Here is a 12682-nt window from a genome sequence, read left to right on the forward strand (position 1 = left end):
TGACAGGTCGATAATCTACAACCATCCGGTCCGTACCATCCTTCTTCTTGACGAAGAGGACGGGGCAAGCCCACGGAGATGAACTAGGTCGGATGAAACCCTTTTTCAAGGACTCATCGAGTTGTTTCTTAAGCTCGGCTAGTTCTAGTGGTGCCATCTTATAAGGTCTTCTAGCAATCGGGACGGTTCCTGGAATGAGGTCTATTACGAACTCAACATCCCTGTCAGGTGGAACACCTGGCAATTCCTCTGGGAAGACATCCGGGAAGTCACGGACTACCGGAACGTCCTCAAGGTCTGGCAAAGGGCTGGCGTTAAGAGAATATAACTGTCGCTTGGCTATTCGGGTCAAGACATTGACTATCTTCCCCGAAGGATGGGTGAGTCGAACAGTCCTAGAGAAGCAATCAATTTTGGCATGATGGGCTGACATCCAGTCCATACCCAAGATGATATTAATGTCTGAAGATTTGAGAGCTATCAAGGATGCAAGGAAAACAAGTCTATCGACTTGGATTTCATTTCCATGACTTACCCTAGAGGTTTGCCATCTAGAACCGGGAGTGGAAATTTCCATGGTAGAGGGCATGTCACAGAATGCGGTGTTATGCAAGCGAGCATAGTTCTCGGATATAAATGAATGAGATGCTCCTGTATTGAAAAGAACAGATGCCGGGTGGCAATTAACAAGGAGCGTACCGAGAACAACGTTGGAATCCTCTTGAGCTTCTTCGGCAGAGATACAGTTGACATGGCCACGTGCAGCGGTGGCCGGCTTGGCGTAGAACACTTTCCCTGTCGGCTTGCCACGGCCAACAGCTTTAGCAGATTGGTTGGGGTTGGTCTGGGGACACTCGCGCATATAGTGGCCAGATTCCCCACACTTAAAGCAAGTCACGGAACTGGTGCGTGGAGGAGCATTGTTGGTTGGACCACCATAGGGCTTGGCTGGTGCAAACTATTGAATGGGGCGAGGCGCCTGGAAGGATGGCCTCGGTGTGAACCTGGGTGGCAGGGCAGTGTTAGGCACCCACACACGGCGCTTCTGAGGACCAGCACCGGATGAGGAACCCACGTCACGGCCATGCTTGTGTGTTGCGTCATAATCAGTCTGACCAGTCTCAGCACTGATGGCCTTGTTAACAAGCTTCTGAAAAGATGTGCACTCATGCAGACGGAGGTCGCGGCGAAGCTCAGGACTAAGTCCCTTACGGAACCTTGCTTGCTTCTTGGCATCAGTAGAAACTTCCTCCATTGCATATCGTGCGAGGTTACCGAACTCCCTGCTGTAAGCATCCACAGAGAGTCGGCCTTGAGTGAAACTGCAAAATTCCTCACGTTTACGGTCCATGAGACCCTCCGGAATGTGATGTTCACGGAAAGCCTCGCTGAATTCAGCCCAAGTAGTGACATGGTCCGCTGGGCGCATAGCTCCATAATTCTCCCACCATAGACTGGCGGGGCCTTCAAGATGATATGCAGCAAAGGTGACCTTGTCAGCCTCAGCTACTAGCGCAGAACGCGGTTTGTGAGAAATACTGCGAAGCCAGTCATCAGCGTCGAGAGGCTCGACGGAGTGGTGGAACGTGGGTGGATGTAACTTGATGAAATCACTGAGTGACACCAAGTTATTTCTCTGATGGTGTGCGGTGTTCTGTTCAATACGCTCCAACAGACGGTTGGTCTCCCGCTTGTTTCTCTCGGCTTCCAGCATAACTTCGGCTAGGGAAGGAGGGTGAGGCGGGTTTGCATTCCCGACTTCACTGCCTTCGGCCTGCTCTTGGGAAACAGGGTTATTGCGCGTGTTGACCATCCTAGGTAAACAAGACAATGATTTGGTCAGAATAATAAGATTCCGACATAGAATACAGAATGTAAGGAATAACTCGGAATGCAAGATGATCATCCGTATGACATGGTAGATACAGAAACTGCTTCTTTTATTCCATCGTCATACACACCATACAAGGTTTAGTACAAGACCAAACAAGGTACTATTACGGTGAAAAGAAGATTACATCACATCGGAGGCACTCCGAGCTCCTATACATTATTTTTCTACACCTCCGGAAAGCGGTACAAACTAGGTCATATCCCACGAGTCACGCAGGACGATAGACGACACCGCTAGTACGAACTAGTGATACTACCACTAACTCAGACCGATCCGTAGTAGTCCTCGTAGAAGTCACCTCCATAGCCTGGAAGCTCAACATGATCATCCGGGAACAGACGATCTCGCGGAGCTTGTGGACCATAGGGGCTAGGATGAGGTCTTGGACCAACAGACGGTGGCCTGCGGGGACCGCGAGGTGGGGTGATGCCTCCTACATCACGCCAACCCATCACGTCTGGCAGAGCAGATCTCACAGGATAGAGATCGCGCATATCCGAATATCCAGCTTGCACAACCGGTGCAAGCCGAGTCAAAGTGGCCCAATGGTCAGCACGGGTATTGAAAAGCTCTAGCCTCAAGGCCCGATTTTCACGGTCCTTATCCTCGAGCATCTCAGCAGTGGTGCGAGTCCGTGAATCCTCCTGAGTGGGGTCAGCATAGATAGCCTGGAGATACCCTTGTGCTCCCGGAAGTGATGCTGGCATATACCGGAAATCAAAGTCCCGAAATAGGCCAGTCCTGACTCGCATGATGGTCATCATAGAGTAGGCGGCATCCTGCATAGCCATCTCAATAGTAACCCCGAGTCCATAGGAGCAGTGAAGGGGCTCGGTGGATCCAGGATAAGATGGAAATATCCTGACAGTGCAGAGATACTGGCTTTGATTAAAGTCTCGAAATTGCTCTTCGACCGTGTACTCAGGATACCAACGGTATCCAGCCTCAGTCATTACCCTGACCAACATGGTAGTATGGCTGGGTACATCTAGGCATCGAGTCAGGCGAACCACTTGATTGAGGTCGCGAGTGGCCATCTGAAAGCACAACCATAATGCAAAGGCATTAGAATTTCTAGCAAAATTTCGACAGCATAACAGCTGTAAATGCTCAAAAAGGATTTTGAGACATTTGACAAAGGATTTCATACACACTCAACAACAACATATCAAAGTTCTGGGTCCATCCTAGCAACAAAATGTGGTAGTAGAACTGAACTAGGCTTGTATTCATCAACCTATAAGGTACTATTGATTAGTAACACGTGAACCTGATAGAGAGAAAAGATCCTAATTCCTTAACCCCCGGTGGAAGAATAGACTGACTCAGATCAGAATGTCATAAGATAAAGGAGTAAAAAGAGCCTTACGTTCCAACCCACAAACAATTCCCCTACATATAACTAAAGAATTTCTAGACTCAACATCGACCAGTTTGGCTTGGAGAACCTACAGGCAGTCCGGCTCTGATGCCAACGCTGTCAGGACCCCGACTCAATGTCACATCGATCTAGCCTGTAACACCTCATATCACTTTGCGGCCTCACGCACGGTATCCCCACGGGTGTCGCCTTACCTTTGCCCGGGACCGTTTGTGCCTTTTGGCTCACGTATATGATAGTGTCTCTAGCATCCATATGATAAGGAGCCCGGGCTGACATGACTAGTCGTAAACCCAAAGTGGCACAGACTTACATGCTATGCATCAGGATAGGATTAACGAAAAGCAGTAACATGCTACACTACTCTAATGCAAGCAGTATAGAGGAGAGTAGGCGATATCTGGTGATCAAGGGGGGGGGGCTCTTGCCTGGTTGCTCTGGCAAGAAGGATGGGTCGTCAACACCGTAGTCGAACTGGGGGTCGCCGGCAGCCTCGGGGTCTACCGGAAAGAAGTAACGGAGGGAGAATACAATAAATAACAGAGCAATCAAAGCATCACAAAGCGTAACATGGTAATACGCGGTGCTAGAGGTGACCTAACGCAGTATGGGGTGAAACCGGCGAAGGAGGGAAACATTCGGGAATGTATTCCCGGTATTCCGCATTTTCGGACAGATGAACCAGAGGGGGAAAGTTGCGTGTTCGCTATACTAGGGATGTGTGGCGGACAAACAGGCTGCGTATCCGGATTCGTCTCGTCGTTCAAGCTATGGTCTATTTTATATGAATTTACAAAGATTTAAACATTTTCTGAAATTATAGATTTACTTTAATTTGAAAATCATTTTAATATCTAAATGCTATGGGTACCAGAAAGTGTACCCACACTTTTGCACGTGAGGCTGGCAGTGGGCCCAGAGTAAAAGTTAATGGCTGACTGTGTGAGCCTTATCCAAACGAACAGTACATAGGGGCCCCACATGTCATTGGGTGATATACTAATCAGTGTTGAATATAAACCAGGGACTAACTAAGTGTGGTGGGACCCAATGTCAGTGGCTGTTTTAGGGGTAATTAGCACCTAATTAGTTGTCAGGACCCCGACTCAATGTCACATCGATCTAGCATGTAACACCTCATATCACTTTGCGGCCTCACGCACGGTATCCCCACGGGTGTCGCCTTACCTTTGCCCGGGACCGTTTGCGCCTTTTGGCTCACGTATATGATAGTGTCGCTAGCATCCATATGATAAGGAGCCCGGGCTGACATGACTAGTCGTAAACCCAAAGTGGCACAGACTTACAGGGACAGGCATCCATGACCCAGCATTGAACGTATCGGTCATCAGCAAGTGGGTCCGGGCTGTAGCACTGGGCTAGCAGGACTCCGGTAAACCGGGCTGTAGCGGGCTAACAGGACTCCGGTACTCAATGCGTGACATTTCCCCGAAGGGACAGACACAGGAACGAAGAAGGACACATGCCGGCCAGCCTAAGTGTCCCAGAGCAGTAGCAAGCTACCATGGCTCAGTGGTAACACTAGGAGACATTTCCCGGTAAGAGAGGCTACTAAAGATAAACAACTAGATAGTCATATCCCACACATACCAAGCATTTCAATCATACACACAATATGCTCGATATGTGCAAATACAACAAGGCATCACAACATGACTCTACGACACAAGTACTTTATTTAAGGCTCAGAGAGCCATACATAACACACACACAAGTACGGGTCACATGACCCATCACTCAAGTCATACAGTCATACAAACCAGCAGCGGAAGTAACTTGTCTGAGTACAGACAACTAGTAAAATAAAAGAGGCTTGGAAAGCCTAGCTATACTACGTGGTCCTTCACAAGCTCAGGATCACCACCTGGGCCTTAGCCTACTCATTGATGTCAACGTCTACGAAGAACCCATCAGAAGGGGTTGCAGCGTCTTCTGTAAAAATGTAAATTATAGCAAGATGAGTACAAAGGTACTCAGCAAGACTTACATTAGATCCTACATACATGCACATTATCAAGAAGGGTTGGTGGAGTTATTGCAGCAAGCCAGCTTTGACTCTTGGCTAGGCTATCCTACGAGACTCCAACTTGAAATGGTTTTGCGCACACGAGTCCACTACTCACCACTTCAATACACTACCGGGGATCCACCTCCGTCCTCCTACGGAAGAGCCATCCTCGGCACTCACGCTTATCTTGAGGCTTTTAGTGGTTTCCATTTACTTGTCTAGGAACTGTATAGGCAACCAAGTAGTCCTTTACCATGGACGCGGCTATTCAAATAGATCATGATAACCCTGCAGGGGTGTACTTCCTCATACATGTTTCCACCACTTAGCGTCTGCACACGACATGTGCTCGGCAGACTTCAAGCGAAAGCCGACGTGGGTGTAGACCACGACCTACCTAAACACCTAAGTCTCCAATCCAGGTTTATCTCCTATCCAGGTTCCATCCGCAGGGAGTCCGGCCGAGGTTTCCCATACGGCCCCGAACGATGTGTACAGGGTTCCGTGACACCTAACGGGTGCCCGGTATTCCCGGCCACGTACCTACCGCATCACAGCCCACCCCTACGGTCAGCGCTGTCCACGGCCTCCAGTAGGCTACAAACACCAGAAACTACTTGCAACTCCTGGACAGAGAACTAGGGTGAATAAGAAGTCGAGCGGGGTCATATTTCAGGGCCCAATGCATGGTAGTAGCTGTATCTTAAATCACACATACAGATCTCAGTGCTTAAGGTCGGCTTCAATGAAACAACCCACCATGTACTCCTACATGGCCTCTCATCGATACCTTTACCAAATCGTGTTCATCACACCACTCTCGTTACCGACATAATCATTTCACTCTAGCCCATCACCCAGATGAACCAGACCTGACACGACTCTAAGCATAGCAAGCATAGCAAGGTAGGAACAACACATACATATGGCTCAATCAACTCCTACACATGCTAGTGGGTTTCATCTAGTTACTGTGGCAATGACAGGTCATGCAGAGGAAATGGGTTCAACTACCGTAGCACATAGCAGTTTGAAACGCGTTGTCTTAATGCAGTAAGAGAGAGCAGGAGCGAGAACATGGGATTGTATCGATATGATCAAATGGTTGGTTGCTTGCCTGATGGTTCGATGCACTGATATGGTTCTTCGCTAGGGTAATCACGGTACTCCTCGGGGGCAGAACCTGCCGCAAAGAACACCGATACACAGCCATCACCAAACAATGTGCGACAATATGATGCATGCATGAAACATGGCAATATGAGTGTGTTGGCTAATGCAGCTAAGACCAGAAGGGTTTGAACCAATTTGAACCAAAGATTCAAATTTCAAACTCATACATGGCCCTTTAAAGTGTTTTATCTTGTTCTGCATTAAACAGCAAGTTAACTTGTTTAATCATGCATGAAAACAGTACAGGTGGAAAGATTGGATTTTTCTGATCATTTTTCATATATAACTTGTCTGATTTGGAGTTACAGATTAAAAGTTATGAATTTTTGAAGTTTAAACTATATTCTGGAATTTCCTGTATTAGAATAAATCCAGAAATTAATTTATTGCGTCAGCCATGTGTCAGGATGACGTCAGGGTCAACGGGGACGTCCAGGTCAAACCTGACTGTGGGTCCAGGGTGTGAGGGTAATTAGTTTAGTTTAAAGTTTAATTAAAACTAACCCTATTTAGTTAACAGGGCTGGGCCCCACCTGCATTGACTCATCGGGGTCAACCAGGGCCCACCCGTGGTCAAACCCAGGTCGGCTGCACCGGCGTTTAGCCGCCGGCGAGCCCGACGCGGCGACGGAAGTGGTTTTTGCCGTTCCGGCAACCAAACGAGTCGCGGAGGCCATCGGAGTGGAGCTGAGGACGAGCCGCAGCTCTTGGTGGAGTCCGTTGGGGTCGGGGTGGCCGGAGTTGGCGCCGGCGACGACTTTGGCGGCCACCGGAGTTCGGCCGAAGGCGAACTTGACGCTCGAGGGGTCGGTGAGGTGCGGGGAGTGGCTGGTTAGGTGCTACGTGACGTGGTGAGCATGATGGACACCAAGTTGTGGCCGGAGGGTGACCGGGAGCACGTCGGCGACGAGCTCCGCGACGGTGGGTGCGGTTGAGCTCTGGGAGGTCACTACACAGCTCGGGAGCAAGAAAAGAAGGGAGGGGAAGATGGTTAAGCTCACGGGGAGTTCGACGAAGCACTTGGTGCGGCCGGGGACGGGCCGGAGCGACGACGGCGTTGAAGGGGATCTCCGGCGATGGCGGTTCGGTCGAGGTCGATGCGGTGGGCTCGGGCCTTGCGAGCGCTCGGGGCTCGGCTTGCTCGAAGGAGAGGAGGGTGGCGGAGCTCCTGGACACGGCGGCACGGCGTGGGGTTGACGGAGGGCGTGGCTACGGCGAGGGGGTGGCGGCGATGGCGTCGGCCATGGCAGGGGAGCGCGAGAGAGAGGAGTTGGGGGAGAATGGGGGTGTCCTGGGGGTTCACGGCTCGGCGTGGAGTTCATCCATCCAGCCACGAGGCGAGGAGGTGAAGCAGGGCGACGGCCAGCTGCGTGGCGCACGATGCGGCCGCCGTCGGGCACCTGCCTGCCTGCCTGGCCGGCAAGCAGCTCGCTGGCGCGGCGCTGGGCTGGGCCGGCAGGTGGGCCGGGTGCTGGGCGCCAGGTAAGTTTTTTGTTATTTCTCATGTTTTCTATTTTTTTAATTCCTCTGCAACTTTGTTGAATTATTAAAAATACTCAGGCAACTCCTAAAATCACCAAACTACTCCTGGTCCATAGTTGGATTATTTCCAACATGAAACATTTTAGTTTGGAGATATTTGAGCATTTGAATTATTTTATATAATTTTAAATGCCCAAATTCAAATATCTATGATTTAATTCAAAGACCCTAACATGGCCTAGGAAAATGTGCACCACTTTTGGCAGAGGTTCTGAACCAAGACAAAAATGATGGGCATTTTAGAAGGGCATTTCAGGTTCATTGAAAAAGTTTTTAGTAAACCCTAGTTGGTTTCAGAGGGGGCTGGGGGTTCTGTCATCCCCATTTCAGGTTTCTGATGAAAGAATAGACATGATGCAACACTCTAATGCATGAACTAGCTTGGGTGTGACATTAGTTTAACAAATTAACTGGGGCGGGGCCCGTTTGGCAGTGACAGTGGGGGAAAGGTTAGCGCTAAACTAACTGGGGTTATCCCCTCCAAGTCAACAGAGGGGGCCGGCTGGGCTCGCGCGGGCACAAGGCGCCTGCGGCCTTGCCCAGTAGAGACCGGGGGCAAGGAGCAGGGGGAGGCCCCAGGCGGCGGCGGCCCTGGCGGGCGCGACCATCCGGCAGGCGCGGACAGGCTCCGGCGGGCACGGCCAAAGCGGCGGGGAGTTGCGGGGCGGCGAGCAGCGCGGGGGCGGCGTCAGGCATGGGGCGGCCGAAGTAGGCACAACAGCGACGCAACAGCAGTACTTGGTAGCAGCAGAAGTAGCAGCTACAAGCAGAGTAGCAGCAACGGGCGCCATCGACCATAGGAGGGAAGCAGGGAGAGGCGGGCGCACGTGGGCGCGGTCCTGGGTGCGGGAGCGGGATCCGGATGCGGCGACGATGAGTGCGCGACGCGCTAGGGGACCTAACCCAACGGGAAAGAGGAGGAGAAGGAGCGAAGGCTCATAGGGGATGCAGAGGAGGGTCGAAGAGGTCGGAGGTGGTCGGGGATGCGTAGATTAACGACGAGGCAGGAGCAATGGCTGATGTAGGGATCGACTGTCGCGGCGGCGTGAGGGCTTCCTGGCTCCGAACCGGCCTCGAGACCGATGTAGAAGACAACGACAGTTTTCCTGGACAGGCCTGCGCGGCGAGGGGAGGACCCATGGCACGTCAACGGTGATGGCGTAGCCACGAGCACGCTCGGGCGAGCAAAACAGAGGGGTAAGAGGGCAAGTGAGGGGGATTGGGCGTGCTAGGGTTTGGCAGTGGAGGGAGGAGGCGTCGAGGATGGCCTTCTCCACCGGGGAAAGCCGCGGGATGACCGACACGTGGCAATCCCGGCCATGGACGCACCATGCCCGTCCACGAAGTCTCTGGTGAACAGAGGGAGAAGAAGGCATAGGGATGGGCTGGGCCTGCACTGTAGCAACTGGGCTAGAGTGTACAGTGAGACTTTTAGTTTACACCTTTTCTTTTCTTTTTACTAGTATTTTCTATTTACTTTTCTGTTTGTTTGTTTTCTTTTCTTTTATTCTGTCTTATCTTGGTTTACCTGTATATACTTAGCCTCTAATTTAGTGTTTCAATTTAGTCCACTATCACAAAACGTAGAGTCCTCAAATAATTTAGTTTGATATTTTTTATTAGTAAAGGCATTTAAATAATTAGTTTTTCTACTATTTAAATCATTTTAGTGCATTTAAGCATTTCATAAATGTTTGGTTTCCCCACCATAATTGCTTACAATTTATTTGGTGCACTCTGAACATTTTAGTTTTCATATTTGAAAACTTTATTATTTGCTTGAGTTTAAATTTGAATTTTAATCGGTTTCGAACTAACGTGAGATTAGCAACAGTAATCGAAGTGACGTGGCATAATTAGCAGTGGGTTGTTGTAGCTTAATTATACGGGCGTCACAGGCGTCGAGGAGTAGCGCAGCAGCCTGGCAGCGTTGGAGAGAAGAATGACGGGTGGGAGGAAATTTCCTAAGTGTTTGGTTATATAGAAAAGGCTTTGGTCCCGGTTCGTGGCATCAACCGGGACCAATGCCCCCCTTTAGTCCCGGTTGGTGCCACCAACCGGGACCAAAGGCCTCTTTTCAGCAGCCCAAAGGGTGGGAAGCGGCGGCCTTTGGTCCCGGTTGGTAGCACCAACCGGGACTAAAGGGTGGCATTGGTCCCGGTTGATGCCACGAACCGGTACAAATGCACCCCTTTAGTCCCGGTTGGTGGCACCAATCGGGACCAAAGGCCTTGTGCTGGAACTGGCGCGGTGCGGTGGGATGTTTAGTCCCACCTTGCTAGCCGAGAGGCTTCGACATTGGTTTATAAGCGCTGCTGCGCTGACCACTTCGAGCTCCTCTCAAATGCAGGCTTACGAGCCTAAAGTCATTTTCTCTGCCTGTGGGTCTACTGGGCCTCCTGCGGGCCTGAATCCTGACGCATGGTAGGGTTTCTAGTCGTATTCAGGCCATGGGGGCCCAGTAGGTGGCACTTTTTTTGTTTTTTTTTGTTTTCTTTGTTGCTTTATTTATTTTATTTTGTTTCTACTTACAACAAAATACTTAATGTTGCTATTTTTATTTTTTTCCAGTTTTTTTGTTTTGTTTCTTGCATTATTTATTTTCTTTTGTTTCTTGCTTTATTTTTTAATTCTTTTTGCTTTTAGGTTAGAAAATTATAAACTTTCTGTTAGTGCCATTAGTTTTCAAATTTGAATAGTTAAAATTTGAATTCTTTGAAATTTGTGTGAATCACAAGTTTGTGATTAACTTTACTATAAAAATAGTTTTTTCCATTTTTTTTGTTTTTTGCATTATTTATTTTCTTTTCTTTTTTTCTTTTTTAATTCTTTTTGCTTTTAGGTCAGCAAAATTATAAACTTTCTGTTAGTGCCATTAGTTTTAGAAAAATTATAAACTTTCTGTTAGTGCCATTAGTTTTCAAATTTGAATAGTTAAAATTTGAATTGTTTGAAATTTGTGTGAATCACAAGTTTGTGATTAACTTTACTATAAAAATAGTTTTTTTCCAGTTTTTTTGTTGTTTGCATTATTTATTTTCTTTTGTTTTTTTCTTTAATTTTTAATTCTTTTTGCTTTTACGTTAGCAAAATTATAACCTTTTTGTTAGTGCCATTAGTTTTAGAACAATTATAAACTTTCTGTTAGTGCCATTAGTTTTCAAATTTGAATAGTTAAAATTTGAATTGTTTGAAATTTGTGTGAATCACAAGTTTGTGATTAGCTTATTAAAAAAATGAGCATAGATGCGCTTATAGAGAAAATTCAACCTAAATTCATAGTAAATTTCTATGAATTTCTGAGAAATTCACTTTGAATTTAGGTTTAACTTTTCTCTATAAGGGCATCTATTTTCACTTTGAGAGGAGCTTAACAAGGCAGAGAGGGAAGGGCTTATAAATCGGTGTAAGCCCCCTTCGGTTGGCGAGGTGGGACTAAACTCGGCCCGCAACAAGGACCAACCCTTTAGTCCCGGTTTGTGGCACAAACCGGAACTAATGGTCATGAGCTAGGGGCGAGGAGCATTGGTCCCGGTTGGTGCCACGAACCGGGACCAATGTCCCCTTTAGTCCCGGTTGGTGGTACCAACCGGGAGCAAAGGCCTTGTGCTGTCCCGCGTCAAAAGTTTAGTACCACCTCGCTAGCTGAGAGAGCTCGAGAGTGGTTTATAAGCGCGGCTGCGCCCACCCTCTCGAGCTCCTCTCAATTGTAGGCTTTCGGGCCTAACCATACGCTATGTGCCTGTGGGCCTACTAGGCCGCCTGCGGGCCTGAATCCTGGCCCATGGTAGGGTTTCTAGTCGTATTCAGGCCGTGGGGGCCCAGTAGGTGGCACCTTTTTTTGTTTACTTTGTTGCTTTATTTATTTTATTTTGTTTCTACTTACAACAAAATACTTATTGTTTTTATTTTTATTTATTTTATTAAAGTTTATTTTTAATTATTTTTCTTTTAGGTCACAAAAATTATAAACTTTCTGTTAGTGCCATTAGTTTTCAAATTTGAATAGTTAAAATTTAAATTCTTTGATATTTTTGTGAATCACAAGTTTGTGATTAACTTTACTATAAAAATAGTTTTTTTTCAGTTTGCTTTATTTTTTAATACTTTTTGCTTTTAGGTCAGAAAAATTATAAACTTTCTGTTAGTGCCATTAGTTTTAGAAAAATTATAAACTTTCTATTAGTGCCATTAGTTTTCAAATTTAAGTAGTTAAAATTTGAATTCTTTGAAATTTGTGTGAATCACAAGTTTGTGATTAACTTTACTATAAAAATAGTTTTTTCCAGTTTTTTTGTTTTGTTTTTTGCATTATTTATTTTCTTTTGTTTTTTGCTTTATTTTTTAATTCTTTTTGCTTTTAGGTCAGAAAAATTATAAACTTTCTGTTAGTGCCATTAGTTTTAGAGCATTTCAAATGAACTCTGAAGAAGTTGAAAGTTGGCATGGTATCATAATTTCACCCACATAGCATGTGCATGTACAAAACGGACAATGGTATCATACTCGTGTGTTACAAATTTGGCATGGTATCATCATAATAGTTGCGGGAGAAAGTCTTCACTTTTTCTTCGCTTGTGTCATTTTCTTATTGCGCGTAACCATGGATAATCTTCATCGTTTATCAGGATGCTTGGGTCAGCCTTGACTTTGAAGGGAGGAA

This window comes from Triticum aestivum, chromosome 2A (genome assembly GCF_018294505.1).
Source record: "Triticum aestivum cultivar Chinese Spring chromosome 2A, IWGSC CS RefSeq v2.1, whole genome shotgun sequence".
In the NCBI taxonomy this organism is placed as follows: domain Eukaryota; kingdom Viridiplantae; phylum Streptophyta; class Magnoliopsida; order Poales; family Poaceae; genus Triticum; species Triticum aestivum.